The following is a 17,090-nucleotide window of genomic DNA, read 5'->3' on the forward strand; positions in this document are numbered from 1 at the left end:
ATCGGCCTATTGTAATTAGGCCCAACTGCCTCAGGCAGAGGGGGGCAGAAACCTCTAGACACCAGGGATCATTTTTTTTCACTTTTTTACACGTTTTCATGCAAGGGGAGTGACCCCTTTGACAAGGGTCCCTCCCCTGGAGCGCAAATTTACTTTAGGCCTTGGGGTCAGATTTGCCTATTTTTATTAGGCCGATCTGCCCCCTAAGGGGGCAGAAACCACTAGGCACAAAGGGACTTTTTTTGTTGTGCCAATTTCACGCAAGGGGAGCGACCCCTTAGGCAAGGGTTGAAAAATGTGGTTTTCTGATTCAAGTCTGCCCTTTCCTGAAAGCTGGGAAGATGGTGATTTTAGCACCACAAACCCTTTGTTGATGCCATTTTCAGGGAATAAACCACACGCCTTCTTTTGCTGCCCTTTTACCCATTTTCTTTTTTTTAAAGAACTTTTTGCTGTATTTTGACTAATTTCTTGGTCTCCTCCAGGAAACTCTGGGTACCTCTAGAATTCCTAGGAAGTTGAAAAAAAAAAAGACGCAAATTTGGCATGGGTAGCTTGTGTGGACAAAAAGTTATGAGGGCCTAAGCGCAAACTGTCCCAAGTAGCCAAAAAAAGTCCTGGCACCTTAGGGGGAAAAGGCCTGGGATTAAGAAATGAAATAGTTAACAGATTAGTCAATTAACAATAATTGATATATAGTTTATAAATACAACCCACCCACTCACCTAATAAACCCAACAACCCCATTACAACTTTCCCACTGGACTGACCAGTGGAAATCAAGGTTTTTTCCGGTCAGCCCAGTGAGAAAGGTGTGACAGCAGTGCCGCAGGCTCATAATAGAGCTTGCGGCAATGCTGCCGCACACAGCACCCGGCACAACAGACAGTGCACATTTCAAGGGTGCTGGGCGGGGGGGGCCCTCCACTGCCCATGGCATGGGCAGTGCAGGGGCCTCCCTGGACAGCACCCTCGCAATGTTCACTGACTGCTTTGCTGACAGTGAACATTGCGTGGGTGCTGGTGCACCCTGCGCTCTACAGCATTTCCGCCGGCTCAGTTACGGGCCATATACAATGCTGTAGGCTGTTTCCAGCCAGGCCAGTGGCCTCAGGTTTCTGCCCACCGCCGCCGGTGGGGAGGTAGCCACTATGGCGGCAACCTACCCACTGGAAGTTCGGCAGACGATATAAACTGTCCGCCGAACTCATAATCAGCCCCTCAGTTTGAAAGGAACAAGATGTCTTAGCCATTTTCTTGGTCTACTGGGATGTTACCACACCTGAAATGATCGATATAGATCTGGGGTTATATGCAAGCCTCATGTGATATAATGTTATATTTTTTAAATAATTCTGTAATGGCTATTATACTGTTATAAAAGGTATAACAAATCATAATGAAGAAATCAATAACTAAAAGTATCACTGGTTCTCTGGTTTTCTGGAATGATTCCACAATTTGATCTAAGTAGAAGTCAGTGACTTGTGTGTGTCTAGATGATGTACATAATTTTATTAATCTCCTTCTCCTTCTTTGGTAGAGTCCACTGCTGCATACCTATTCCTTTATCTGTTGTGTTAATTACATTTCCTTACTGTATTCTGAGTGGGATCAGGCTGTCAGTATCCTCTGCTTGTGCTCTGTTAGCTACGGGATGATCTTGTGTCTTCCATTGAACTTGACATTGGATCTCCTCCTAATCACTGTATGTTAGAGGGGAAATTAATGTTGGCTCCTTAGACTGTTCTGGAGGCTAACAGCATGTCTGGTGTTCCCCTAAACCTTTTTGCCTTACTCCTCCATGTTTGCTTATCTAGGTTTTGTTGGCCTTTGGACTTTTTGCACTTTACCCCTACTTACCAGTGCTACAGTTTGTGCGCTCACGCCTTAAAAAATGGCAGAATTGGTTTACACCCAATTGACATGTTTAATAAACTTGTAAGTCCCTAGTACTACATGTACCCTAGGTATGTAAACTAAAGTGCTACTAGTGGGCCTGCAGCACTGATTGTGCCACCCACTTAAGTAGCCTGTCAAACATGTCCCAGGCCTGCCTGCAATTGCAGCCTCTGCATGCAGATTTAAACTGCCATTTCGCCCTGGCATTGTCAGGCTTAAACCTTCCTGGAAGGAGTTCCATTGGTTGGGATGATGACCAAGAATCTAGTTCCACCCAATCTCTTTTTCTTGAATTTGGGTACAGATATGTAGTTCATATGGGCAGAGTGGAGTGAGCCTTTAGGGGTGCACTTCTGGTTTTGGGAGGTAAAGAAGGCAGGGCTTTTATTGTGGACTATTTTGAAAATGCTGCAACAGGCTTTGAAGATTCTTTTTTGTTCTACATCAAGGGGGTTATATGGCACCGTTGGGTTGTTTATAAATTAGTCTGGCTGCCTGGTTCTAGATGATTTGGAGCCTTTTGATGAGGGAATTTGGCAAGCCAATGAATAGGAAATAGGTATAGTCTATCCTAAAGAGACCAAGGGCAATCACAAATTGGATAAGGGCCTCTAAAGTGAGGAATTTAGCAAATGTCTTGATTCTGTGGAGCATTAGGAAGGATGAAGAGATCACTGACCCGATGGGGGCGTGGCCAGCGATCCGGAGATGGCGCACGCTTAATCCCCTCGCTCCGGAGGGGCCGACATCAATCCGTAGAAAAAGGGTGCCATCTCTGGGAAAACCAGTGCCCGAGTGAGGGCGGCGTACTGGGGGCCGGTCCTGGAGTCGACCGGGCCCCCGTTTGAACCCTGGAGTGAGCGGCGGAGCGAGCCCAGCAGGAGACTCGTACGGAGGCCGGCAGCCCTCCCCCTCGGCTGGAGCCGGGGCCTCGCGTGAGGCCGTGGGCCCCCGCGGACTGCGGGCGGAAGGCCGAGGGCAGTGGGGAGGACCTGAGAGGTCTCCCTGAAAAGGGAAGCACCGGAGCCCGGAGGTCGGCACCTGGAAGAGGCGCGAGTGGCGCGGGGCCGCACCTGGTCCCCCGGGGATAAGAGAGGCCCAGCTGAGATCGAGGGGCCTCTGGAGCCAGACCAAGCTGAGTTGCCGGAGCTCGGTGGGAGGCCCCGGCATGGAGTCCGGTGAGTGACACTGGATTACCCCCGGACCCTAGGGGAGTGAAGAGGCCTGGGGAGAACTGCGGGGGCCCCCGGACGGCCTTCCCCCTCGGCTGAAGCCGGGGCGCCGCGTGAGGCTGCGGGCCGCCGACAGGCGCTAGGGGAAGGCCGAAGGCAGTGGGGAAGACCCGAGAGGGTCTCCCTGAGAGTGTGACACCGGAACCTGTGGGTCAGCGCCGTGAGGGGCCGCGAGCGGCACTGGGCTGCACCCGATCCCCCGGGATTGGAGAAGCCCGGCGGAGATCGGAGGGCCCCGTGAAGAACCAGAACCTTATGGGCCTGGCGGCGCAGGGTACGCCTGAAATCTCCTTGGATTCACCTGCCTCAACTAACAGAGACACGGGACACTCTGTCAGGCGTAAAAGATCAGATTTTATTAGCTGCAGCTAGTACAGTTGTCCAAGAAGTACACAAGGTATGTTCTCAGGAGACTGCCACTTTACTTTGTGGCGCACAATCTTATATACCGTATAAAAACCATTTATTAACTACATACACTCCCAGAACACATAGAAAGGAGCCAGTAAGAATAACGTAAAGATAGAACAGAGTCAATAGAAATGTCGGAAAACAAGACAGCACCAATAGAAGGAATTGGAAAACAAAGTATCAAGTGACTTAAGGTTGCCTCCCCTCCAGCTGTGTTTGTCACCCCTCCCTTGAACTAATTCATTAACTGATCCACAACGAAGTTGCATGTGGTGCGATAAGTTTGTGTGCGTTTGGAGGACAGTTGTGAAATGAGAGAATACTAGCAAAGGACAGCGAAGGCCAGACGATAAGATAAGATCGGCGGAGAATAGTGTGAGCCTACAGATAGTTGAAACAAGGATTAGAAAACCAGACAGGGATTAGTGTACTCAGTCAGACCTTAATACCAGCCTTGTAAAGATAGAGGCAGAAGGCTGTTTTGAACACCATGTTGCAGAATAAGCAGAAAAGGCAGAATGGACTTCGTTCGCTGTGCTGCCTGAGTGAAGGCAACATAAAATGGCGGCGGGCCACAAAATGGCGGGTCGATACGATCGTATTAAAAATCGAATTTCCTCAGACCCTCCTTTTGCCAGAACTCAGGCAAGATACACAAACTCATGTTAATCTGAGTCGATGTCTATGGCCATGAGGTCATCAAGCTGTTGCTGTACCATCATTTTGATATTCTCTGCTCTTTGTGACTTGGGTTTGGGAATACATGCAGTAGCACATAGGTTACAGATGGCAGGACCGCAGTGCATACAAAGACAACAAGAGAATATAAAAGCTAAAATTACTCCAAAGAATGTCAATACCTTCCAACCCCATTTGGACAGTAATCCCCAAAACCACTCTGAAAAGGACCAATCTCCTTCGTCCTGATGAATCGACTCGGAGATTATGTGTAACTTAGAGATAGCTTGGTATACTGTCGGAGCGTCATTAGGTATGAAAATACAGCAACTTGATCCGATCAATTTGCATACTCCACCACGGTCCGCAAGAACAAAGTCTAAGGCAACACGGTTCTGCAAGGTCATAAGACGATCAGCCTGTAGTTCAGCTGTAATGTTACTTAAAGCTCCTACAGTGATGTCTATGGTGGTTTCTACGACACGAACCAATTGCCTTATATTTCTGCTGTTGGCCATTGGACCCCAGAAGGGAAGAAATCCTTTGAGGAAATCTCCTCCCTCTTGTCCTGCTGTGTCTTTCGAATCCACAATCCCTCTGCCATATCTATTTTTATGATGGTTCGCAGGAGCGGTGTATGTAGGGGGAAGAAGAAAGGCTATATAACAAGTACCAGAGAAATCAGCTGGCAACCATGTATAAGCCCTATCGTGGCAAACGAAGTATGTACCTTGAGATGGTACTAACGGCGGTGAATTCAGGGCTGAATAAACATATGTATGGGAACATAAACTTTCTCTTTGTCCGGTGTTTGGAGTTCTACCATTTATTTGCAGACAGAAATTTCCTTGTTGGGGTATGACCCGTATCGGAGGAGATTTTCCTTGCTTAACCTTATCATTGAGGCTGGAAATGTAATTAGTTATGTTCCAATTGGTATATGCTTTTCTTTCATCTATGGAAGCTTCACCTTTTTCCATGATTTTAGCCATAGCTACCATTCCCTTTATCAATAAACTATGACTGAAATCTGAACCAACACTATGTGAACTGACAGGTTGTTTAATTTTACTTTGATATGCATTATTGAAAATGACAAAATAAGCCCAAGCGGAACCTTCATAGGAGAATGGAAGAACTAAATATGGCATTCCTTTTTCTACCGTATGTGGTATGAGTCCACACACCCAACAGTCAGTTGTATTGATCACTAACTGATGTTGATGTAACAACTGGACGAAGGAATTGTTAAAGTATTCAGTTCTTCTGATGAGTTCATGCTGGGGAAGAGTGTGAAATAGGTGCGGAGAGATAGTAGAAGAAGATGTAGAGGTAGGAGAAGAGACAACTTTTTGCTGCAGAGTAATAATGATCCAGTTTACAGATGCCAAAAGAATACACGACAATATAATGACGCATAGAGCAATACTACAACGACTATATATTTCTTTACAATTATTCTTTACATTTTTACTTTCTCTTTTATCTAATGTAGCCTCCATCTTTCTAAGTGGATGCTCACGGCAATCTTCCTCAATCACTGTAGTCACGATTATCTACCGTCCTATGACACTGTGAGGTCCTGCAGGCCTATTGCCACTTACTCAGGTCGTAACTAAGACTCCTACCGTGACCCTGCAACCGGGATAGAGTACTACATAGGAGAGAAATTTACAAGTTCTTTGGTCTTGGTCTCAAATTATAGCGTTCCTGTCCAGAGGCAGTTTGGTTTTGAAACAATGTTCCTGGATTTGTCGTGTTCAAGCGACGATGCGATGGTATTGCTTCTTGAAGGATGTCGTCGTCCTCTTTCTCAGAAAGTGTTCCAATTAGACGCGCATCACTGAATGGTACAAATTGCGGAACTTTCTCACTTTCAGAGTCACTGATGCCTCTACGGACCCACTGATCGAAAGGCAAGGGCAAAGGCACTTTCTTGCAGTGCACGGCATGCACCCAGTTTTTCTTTTCTTCGACTTTAACTGCTGTTCTTGTGGTCAAAAGAACCAGGCGTGGCTCTCTCCATCTGGGCTCCAAATTTCTCTGTCGTTGGAAATTTTTCGTGCAGACCCAGTCACCTGGTCGGATGGAATGACCTGGGTCTGTAGAAGCCTCTGGTAGAGCACTCTGAACCTGTTGATGAAGAACACGCAATTTAGTTGTAAGGTCATGCAAGTAGTCAATCAACATCGGGTATGGCAAGTCTGAGTATTTCTTAGGGCAAGGAACTCCCCATACATTAGCTGGGCGACCAAATATCACTTCGTAAGGGCTAAGCCCCAAACGAGAGTGTACTGCTGTTCTGGTGGACAGAAGAGCCAATGGTAAAGCATCAGGCCAATTAAGTCCTGTGCTAGCTTGCACCTTAGCAATTTTAAGCTTCAAGGTTCCATTGTAGCATTCTACTAAACCAGCCGACTGTGGGTGATTCGCCGCGTGGAACTTCTGTTTTATGCCAAGACCTGCACAAACTTTTTGCATGACTTGACCCACAAATTCGCTCCCATTGTCACTCCAGACAATGCGCGGCAAACCAAACCTAGGGAAGAATTCTTTCAAAAGTATTTTGGCAGTTGATAAAGCAGTATTGTCCTTCAGAGGGTAGGCTTCTACCCATCTAGAAAAAGCACATACTACCACCAGAACATATTTGAGGTTGTTGCATCGTTCCATGTGAATATAATCGATCTGCAACACCTCAAATGGATATGTTGGAGGAGCAAAATGACCTGCTGGAGTTGGGGTTCCCTTTCCCGGATTGTACATCAAGCAAACAATACAATGTTTTACTACATTATTTGCACACTTTGGGATCCCCTCATTTTGCCACACTGGAGCCAGAAGTTTACATATTCCTTTTGCACTTAGGTGAGCTGGACCATGTGCCATAGTAACTACAGGTAGTACATAAGCATCTGGTAACAGCCAACGTTGATGTTCTGATAATTCAACCCAACATCCCATCTCATCTAACATTCCTGTACTTTCCTTCCACTTTCTCAACTCATTCTCCGTAGCCTCTCCTTGAATTGATTTCACACTCTCTACTGTATCTTCACACATTCCCTTTTCTCTTACGCAGTTTGCGGGACCTGCAACATACATTCGACTTGTGTTGTCTCTGGCTGTCTTTTTCGCTACCTCATCTGCTAATGCATTTCCTCGACCAACATCGTCCACAATCTTTTTGTGTGCACTACACTTCACGATCGCTATCTGAGTAGGCATTGTAAGTGACTCAAGAAGTTCAGTCACTAATTGACCATGTTGTATCTTAGTACCATGGGAAGTAAAGAATCCTCTTTCCTTCCATAAACGCCCAAAGTTAAACGCTACACCAAAAGCGTATTGGCTATCAGTGTACACGTTTACTCTTTTTCCTTCGGATAACACACACGCTCTAGTTAAGGCTATCAATTCAGCTGCCTGAGCTGAATTATGTCTAATGCGTGCTGTCTCCACAATCGTATGCAAAGTAGTAATAGCGTAGGCTGAAACTGTATCTCCATTCGGGAGCTTGAAACAAGAACCATCTACCCATAGTGTTCCATCTGGATTCACTAATGGCGTGTCTTTTAGGTCAATTCTACCCTTAGTCTCTTCTTCAGTACGGAGAAAACAATCATGCTGTTCAGAGACATCTCTCTCTTCTGGAAGAGGCAACAAAGTAGCTGGATTCAGGGTATTACATCGTTTGATGTGTATGTGACTAGCCAAAAGCGTCAGCTCATATCCGGACAACCGAGCACTCGTAAGATGCTGCGTTTTTGTCCTATTTAGTAAAATATCCACTGCATGTGGCACCATAACAATGAGAGTTTTATCTAGTACTACTCCAGCAGACTGTCGAATAGAAATTGCTGCTGCCGCTGTCGCCTTAAGACAACTAGGCAATGCTTTAGCTACTGGATCTAACGTAGCTGAGAAATATGCGCATGGTCGCTGTTGATCTCCAAAACGCTGCGTTAAGACTGACAATGCACAACCCTCTCTTTCGTGGACATAGAGCGTAAAGGGCTTACTGTAATCAGGAGTACCCAATACAGGAGCAGAACACAAAGCAATACGCAAATCAGTAAAACTCTTCTGACACTCGTCAGTCCACGGAAGAGGCTGAGGCGTATCTTTTAAAGTTAGCGCCAACAGCGGTTTAGCCAATAAAGAGAAACTCGGAATCCACTGTCTACAATAAGAAGTAATGCCCAAAAAGGCACGTACCTCTCTTTGTGTGGATGGCACTGACATTTGTGCAATTGCCTGAATTCGTTCGGGGGTCAATCGTCGTCCCTCCTTTGACAAGAGATGACCCAAATAAGTCACCTCGCGACAGACATATTGTAATTTAGAAGGAGAAACCTTGTGATTCAGATCAAACAAATGACGCAACAGTGCAACGGTCACGTTTTTGCAAATCTCCTCTGAATCAGCGGCAACTAATAAGTCATCCATGTACTGAATGAGAGCGGCACCGGACGGTAAGGAAAAGGCATCAAGATGACATTTTAGAGCTTGACTGTAAACAGAGGGACTTTCACAATAACCTTGAGGTGCGCGTTTAAACCGGAAGCTTCGGCCTCCGAGGGAAAAACCAAAAATATCTCTACTCTCTTCGGCGATGGGAATACTAAAGAAAGCATTCTTTAAATCGATAACTGAAAACCAAGTCGCTGTAGAAGGTATCATCGTCAACAGAGCAGTGATATCTGGGACTACAGGAAACTGCGGTACGACAATCTTGTTTACCTCCCGAAGATCAATTACAAAACGATAAACAGGAGGCTGAGAAGGATCAGTGCGTTTAAGAACCGGAAGAACAGGACTGTTACATGTATTTCCTCTCGTTTCCTCAACCACACCCTTCTGGATCAAATCATGGACAATTTCCAGAAGTGCTTTCTCACCTTCAGTAGAGATTCTGTATTGCGGAATACGTGGCATTTCAGCATTGGGCTTAAGAGTAACAACATAAGGTGGGATCTCAAGACAACCAACGTCATTCGGACCCGTAGCCCAAAGCGTTTCGGGAAGAGAAAGCAATTCAGGTGGGAATTGATCTTTTGATAAGTACATTGGACTAGTCATTTTCTGTCCTAGAGTGAGGTATACACCAGAAGGTGAACAATATATCGTAGCATGCATTCTTTTTAATAGATCTAAACCCAACAGATTTTCACCACAACCATTCGTCAGAAGAAGCGAAGCTTCTAAATCATAAGGGCCTATTGAAACAGGCAAAGGGCAAGAAACTGGATTGCGAACAGGGGCGCCAGAAAATCCTACAGATACATTCGTTAAGCCAGACAAAGGTGCGCCAGGGAGTTTAGAATGAATGATAGAGCTTCTCATGGCACCAGTATCTAAAAGAAATGGCTCTGAAACACCCATTGTAGTGACATTAACATAAGGTCCATTCTGATCCACTGGAATTGACGTAACCCCCTTACTTTGTCCATGGCTGTCCTATTCAAAATGAAGACTTTCATTCCCTCCTTCAATATACTGATCCTCACTGTAATACTGTGTAGACCTAACATTTTGCTGGTCAAAGTAATTTCCGGAATTTGGAGGAACAAAAGAACGCTGCCCTTGGGTTAACACACCTCGACCTCTACCTCTATTTGCTGACTGAAGACCACCACGACCTCGTGAAGCAGATGTTGCTCCATTACGCTGCAACAATGCCGGACAACTGTTCTTAAAATGACCTTCCTCCCTACAATAAGCACATTGATTGGGACCTAGCAAAGGTCTTGGAATGAATGGTTCAGGCTTTTGATACAACCTCTGAAACTGCGGAGGCTGTTGAAACTGAGGCTGAACATAACGAGGAGGATAAGCCTGTTGCAAGAGAACTTTAGTTTTTAATTCTTTCGTCTTTTTCTCTTGTTTTTCCCTTTCTTCTTTGTCTCTATTTTCATAATATTGTGCAGTAGCCAATATCTGGGCGGAAGAAGAAACTGCCCATGAACTCTCGGAGTCTTTTAGCTTGTGTGATAGTTCAGGAAGCAAGTTATATACGAACTTATCCACAAATAATCGCTGTCCCCCTTCTGTAGCCATATCTTGACCACTGTGATCAATGAATGTCCCCTCGAATCGGGTAAAGAAATCGGAAACACTTTCATCTTTCTTTTGTTTACATGCTGCTAGCTTATCCCAATTAACTCTCAAAGCAGGCATCATTGTTTTCATTAATGTAATAATCCTACCAGGGAGTTCTGAGATCAAAGCATCGGGCTTTGCACCACCTACTTGACCTCTATCTGCGGCAATAATAGCGTTCCAATCGGCGCCTAATTCTTGAGCGTGATCCTCTCTACGAATTTTAGCCCATATTGTCTGTGGAACTACATTTCCCATCAACATGTCAATATCTGCTAGATTCATAGTACATGCATCAACTGTTTGCGACAACTCTTTATAGTAACCAGCAGGATTTTTGCGTGGATCTGGTAGTGACTGTTTAAGTGCTAAAACTTCAGACCTTTTCCAGGGGACATGTATCCATATGCGCTGAAAATGCGCAGGAATAGCTGGATTAGCACCTGCTGCTGCAACTTCTTCCTTCCATATTGGAGAAACCTCTCTCATGGGATAGTTTTTCAGTGCTGTCCTAACTGAAGGATCAGAATCAGGAAAAGTCTGTGAGAACAATAGGGATCTGAAAGAAATAAGTGTTCTGACAGCGTTCTCAACCTTAGGACCCACAATAAGTCCTTTGTCAAAGTCAGCCTGAACATCTAACAGATCCTGTGGGACCGAACCCAAATTCATATCCTCCCATTCTTTAGCGAGAGTATCGCACATAACTTTAAAAACATATCTCTGCGTAGGTGCATTCCATTGCAGAAAGGTGGACATAATATCAGACGTACTATATTGGGGACCCTTCTTGATCCATCTACAAGCAAGTGAGTCCAATTTTTCTCGCTCTTCGGAGTCTGGGAATTGACTACGAGACTGTCTTCGAGAAAAAGCTGGAGACACGTTTAAAGCTTCAAAGAAAGGTGATAAGAGACCAGAGACAGTATCTGCAAATCGCTTACGCATAGATGGAGAATTTGACATAAGGATAGGGGACAAGGTATTAGGTGAATTAACTAAAGGAGCATTAGGAATTGCCAAAGGAGCAGAAGGCAAAGGAGTTAAAGGCAAAGCTGGCATAGGCAATACTTGAGGAGGCAAATGTGGAAAAGCTGGAGCAGGCGGAAGCACAACTGGCGGCTGAACAGGCTGTAACATCGGGGGTGCATTAGCACCTTGTACATAGGGCGGAGGCAATTTCAATAAGTGGGACATTAAGGAATCTTCCTCAAAATCTTTTCTCTTATCAAGGGAAGAGATAGGCAACGTCGGATAGCATTTATCTATTGCCATTCGATGCTGTCTGTTTGAAATTTCCATTGCATTATCTATTTCATCATCTTTGAATTGCTGAGCAGCCTGTATAATCGTCATTCCCTGTGTTTTCCTATCTCGTTTCGCTTGTTTAATTTCTCTCTGTTTGGCTTCCTTACGCCAAAGGCGAAAAGAGTCAAACATTGCCGGCCGGGCTTTTCTTTTAAATAACGTTGCTTCTAAATTATCTAGCACATCAGTTTCGAAACTACCATTTTCTGGCCATTTTAAAACACCATCTTTCTTTGTATATCGGGTCCATGTCTTATTAAAGGCAATAGGACCAACACCATGTTTAGAATAGAGCTCATATGTGGGAGTTCCAACCGAAGGAATCGGACAGGAGTCCTCAAGCTGGGAGTCCCTATTACAACCAAAGCAACAAAGTTTTCCAAACTTAGTCAGACCAGACATCTCACGATTTTTACTGGCTGTTCACAAACATCAAGGGGGTAAAATTTTCAGTTTACACAGCACAAATGCACTTACCCCTCGGCTTTGGCCACTGCAATGGCCAAATCTAAGGACCTAAGGACAAAACAAAGACCAAAATTTTGTGGGCGCGACCCACCAAATACTTAACTAAGGATGTCTTCTTACACCAACAGAGGCCCGTCTATCGTCTCGCTTTACCATACATCATCAAAGAAAGGGCCAAGGCAGGACGGCAGTCAGGGCAGCAGTCGTCAGTAGCCGTCAGGAAGGAGTAACCACGCTGAAAAAGACCTTCGGACCACTTCGACATACAGGGGTCGCTTGACGTGGCTCGCGATTCCTCCAGAATTTTCTTGCGGGGTTCCTCACGACCTTCAGGCAGAACCGGTACCGCTGAAGCCGCCCCACGTTGGGCGCCAGTTGAAGAACCAGAACCTTATGGGCCTGGCGGCGCAGGGTACGCCTGAAATCTCCTTGGATTCACCTGCCTCAACTAACAGAGACACGGGACACTCTGTCAGGCGTAAAAGATCAGATTTTATTAGCTGCAGCTAGTACAGTTGTCCAAGAAGTACACAAGGTATGTTCTCAGGAGACTGCCACTTTACTTTGTGGCGCACAATCTTATATACCGTATAAAAACCATTTATTAACTACATACACTCCCAGAACACATAGAAAGGAGCCAGTAAGAATAACGTAAAGATAGAACAGAGTCAATAGAAATGTCGGAAAACAAGACAGCACCAATAGAAGGAATTGGAAAACAAAGTATCAAGTGACTTAAGGTTGCCTCCCCTCCAGCTGTGTTTGTCACCCCTCCCTTGAACTAATTCATTAACTGATCCACAACGAAGTTGCATGTGGTGCAATAAGTTTGTGTGCGTTTGGAGGACAGTTGTGAAATGAGAGAATACTAGCAAAGGACAGCGAAGGCCAGACGATAAGATAAGATCGGCGGAGAATAGTGTGAGCCTACAGATAGTTGAAACAAGGATTAGAAAACCAGACAGGGATTAGTGTACTCGGTCAGACCTTAATACCAGCCTTGTAAAGATAGAGGCAGAAGGCTGTTTTGAACACCATGTTGCAGAATAAGCAGAAAAGGCAGAATGGACTTCGTTCGCTGTGCTGCCTGAGTGAAGGCAACATAAAATGGCGGCGGGCCACAAAATGGCGGGTCGATACGATCGTATTAAAAATCGAATTTCCTCACCCGGAGGGGCTGGGCCCCATAAATTTGGAACCGGACTGGACTGGGCGGCCGGAGCCCGGTGTGAGGCCCCGGAGAGGAGGGCGGTGAGTGGCACTGGGCCACCCCCGGGCCCTGAGAGTGCAGTGAAGCCCGGGAAGAACCAAGAACACCCTGTGGAACTGGAATCGACTGCTGGCCCCGACTGTAAGACAGGAGTTTGCCCCCGTCGAGAGTGCGAACGAGCACGCGGTCCCGCCGAATAGGGAAGACTGTAGCACGACATGTGGTGACCAAGGTGTGGGCCTACAGGAGGAGGAGAGCTCACGATAAGACTCGTTCCTGCACACTGGGGGCGTGACCCCCCCCGACTCCTCTTCAACCGATGCCCCCCAAGGGACGACACAAATGTAGAACCATAGACCCCACGACAACATCGGGGCATAAAGAAATGGAAGTACAAGACCACTCACAGGTCAACGTACAGGATACCCTGGACAAAATACTAGTGGCAATAGAAGACACAAAGACAACACTACAACGAGACATCAACCAAGTAGCGGTTGAGGTGGATTTACTGAGAGCAGACCACTTAAACTGGTGGACAGAGTCAAAGAAACAGAAACCGTCTTGGCGGTCATAGGGCCGAAACAGGAAGATCTGGCAGCGGAGGCGACTTCACTTGCTGCTAGAGTGACACGGCTTGAGCAAAGAGCTGAGGATGCGGAGGGGAGAAACAGGAGGAACAATGTGCGCATAGTGGGCCTCCCCGAAGGGGTTGAAGGAGACAATATGGTGGAGTATCTGGAGAGGTGGTTCAGCACAACGGTTGCACCCGGGTGCCTGACCCCCTTCTACACGCTGGAGCACGCACATCGAATGCCGTCAAGACCCCTTGCCCCTGGCAGACCTCCCCGTGTAGTGATTGCCAAATCGCTGCACTACAGAGACAGGGACATCCTCATACAGAAGGCCAGAGAGTTAGGCCCATTTAAAGTTGCGAATGGAGAGGTGACGCTATTCCCGGTCTACACACTGGATGTGCAGAACAAGCGAACTTCATTCTTAGCAGTCAAAAGGGCCTTAATAGAAGAGGGGATCCAATACTCGCTGTTGTACCCAGCGAGACTGAGAGTGATGTTGGAGGGTAAGACCACTTTCCATCAGTCCCCGGAAGAAGTATGGGAATGGCTCGAGAAACACGGGTCCCAGAAGGGGCAACCTGCGGTTGGGGACCTGGCTGGGAGTCGGGCTCGCCGGGCCCCAAGGGCACAGAGGCCCAGAGATCACCCACGGATGGCGCCATCGCAAACACAAAAGGAAACAGGCAAGAGAGCGGCCCTAGAGGCGGCGGCCCGGGTGAGCAGAGGAGTGTCCCCCCCAGAGGTTTTAAGCGAGGAATCGGATGATACAGTGGTGTCCTCGGCCGAGGACTTGGGTTGCTCGGCGAACGCTCCCAACGTGACACCACAAACGGCAGACGAACTTGAATAATACTACTACGGGAAGGCCCAGAGGCATGGCACAACGGGTGAACGAGTGGCCCCTCTGGACCTGGCCACCCCCCAACCCAGAACTTCGCCAGTCCATTCAGGCTGACGAGAACTGCAGTAATATGTTTGAACAAGTTGCACTGTTGCATAGTTTTCTGGGCTACCTGCAGTTTGGATGCCGCCCTGGGGAGTGGGAGTTGGGGTTTACAGTTGCAAGTTAAGTTGGCAAAGTGGGTGGCGATGTCCGGTTGTAGCAATGTTCTGAACATGGGAAGGGGTAAGTCGAAGACCTGGGCGTACCAGGTGCACTACTATCAGACTATGATACTAAAATGGCGGACTATAGTCTCTTAACATGGAATGTTAGGGGGATGGGTACTCCGGCTAAAAGACATAGAATCCTCTCCTATTTAAAAAGAAGGGGGGTGCAGGTGGCAATGCTGCAGGAGACCCACTTAGTGGCGGGGGAGGTGGAGAAGCTGAGATGCAGGTGGAGGGGGCAGGTGTTTGCCACGGAGTATTCAGCTTATGCAAGAGGTGCAATGATATGGATCAGGGCCGGGGTCCCTCTAATAATAGACTCCTCTAACATAGACCGGGAAGGTAGATTTGTGATATTGGAGGGGAGGCTAGATGGCACCCCGATAGTTATAAGCTGCATTCATGCCCCTAACCAGGACCAGATCCCCTTCCTGACTAGGTTATCGGGCTACCTTACCCGCCAGGGCACAGGAAAGTTACTAATAGGGGGAGACTTTAATGCAATATTGGACATAACCATGGATAGGTCAACTCCACCGTTGCAGGGGGCAGTGTCAACCAGAATAGCCAAAAAACTAGGCGAATGGCTAGACACCTGGGGGCTGCTGGATGTATGGCGGGAGCAACACCCAAAAGACAGGGACTACTCGTATTACTCCGGCCTCCACCGGCTGCACACTAGAATTGACAGAGTAGCTTGTACAGCGGGCCTTGCGCGTAACATAACTCACTCGAAGTATCTTGGCCGCACATTGTCGGACCATAATCCCTTACTGCTGACACTAAGGGTTTCAGAGAATAGGCCCCCCATACCGTCATGGAGACTGTCTCCGGCGGCACTGGAGGATCAGGCGTATGGGGACTCCCTTCGATGCCACCTAGCAGAGTATATTGAGACCAATGGTGGAACTACCTCATCCAGGGCTACAGAATGGGAAACACTGAAGGTGGTGACGAGGGGCTTCTGTATGGGTCAGTCGGTAGGGGTGAGGTGCACACTTGAAAGGGAACTGTCTGCACTAGAGAAGGAAATACATGAAGGGGAGCTGAGACAAGGACCTGAAGCTCAGGGGAACGAGGAATATAACCGTGCCCGTAGAGAACACTCCCGGATTGAGGAGCAACTTAGATGTCATAGCATGCAAAAATACCTAGCATCATTACACTCAGAGGAAGGTAGATCAGGGAAACTGTTGGCGTGGCTGGTGCCACCGGGCGGGGGTGGCGAGCCCATTGCGAGTGTACGGGATAAGGAAGGATTCCGTAGACTCAGTCTAGGCCCAATTAATGATGCATTTACAGAATATTACACACACCTGTATAGGAAACCAGACGACCTGAGGGGGGAGGCCTTTGAATGCTTCCTAAGGCAGATCCCGCTCACAATCCTGTACCCAGAAGAGAGTGATAGTTTGGGGGGCTCTGTGACAGCAGTGGAGATATGTGAGGCCATAACGCAATTGGCTCCCGGGAAGACTCCTGGTACAGACGGCCTCCCCATGGACTTTTATAAAAAATACACGACACTATTGGTTCCCCAACTAGTAGAAATGTACACAGAGGCTTTACGTCAGGGGGAGCTGCCGTGCACACTTCGAGAGGCCTTAGTGGTCCCGCTCCCCAAGACAAAGAACAGGGAGGCCCCGGTGACTGACTTTCGTCCCTTATCGATGCTGAATAGCGACTTTAAGATCCTTAGTAAGGTCCTGGCTAATAGATTGCTCCCCCTTCTGAATACACTTGTGCATGCGGACCAAAATGGTTTCGTCCCTGGCCGTAGCACCTCACTAAACTTAAGGCGAATCTTTGCTGTCTTGCATATGTCAGATGAGGAGAAGCCTCCAACTGGGGTGTTGCTTGCAGTCGATTTCGAGAAGGCCTTTGACTCGATTAGGTGGGACTACCTCAGGGCCGTAATGTTGGCAATGGGACTAGGAGAGGGCTGGGTAAAATGGGTGGACCTGTTATACTCGTCCCCGCTAGCATGGGTGAAGACGGGCAAAACTATTTCTAATACATACCCGGTGTATCGGGGAACTAGACAGGGATGCCCCCTGTCCCCACTGTTATTTGCCTTGGCAATTGAGC

The sequence above is a fragment of the Pleurodeles waltl genome, chromosome 8 (assembly GCF_031143425.1).
Source record: "Pleurodeles waltl isolate 20211129_DDA chromosome 8, aPleWal1.hap1.20221129, whole genome shotgun sequence".
Taxonomy (NCBI): Eukaryota; Metazoa; Chordata; class Amphibia; order Caudata; family Salamandridae; genus Pleurodeles; species Pleurodeles waltl.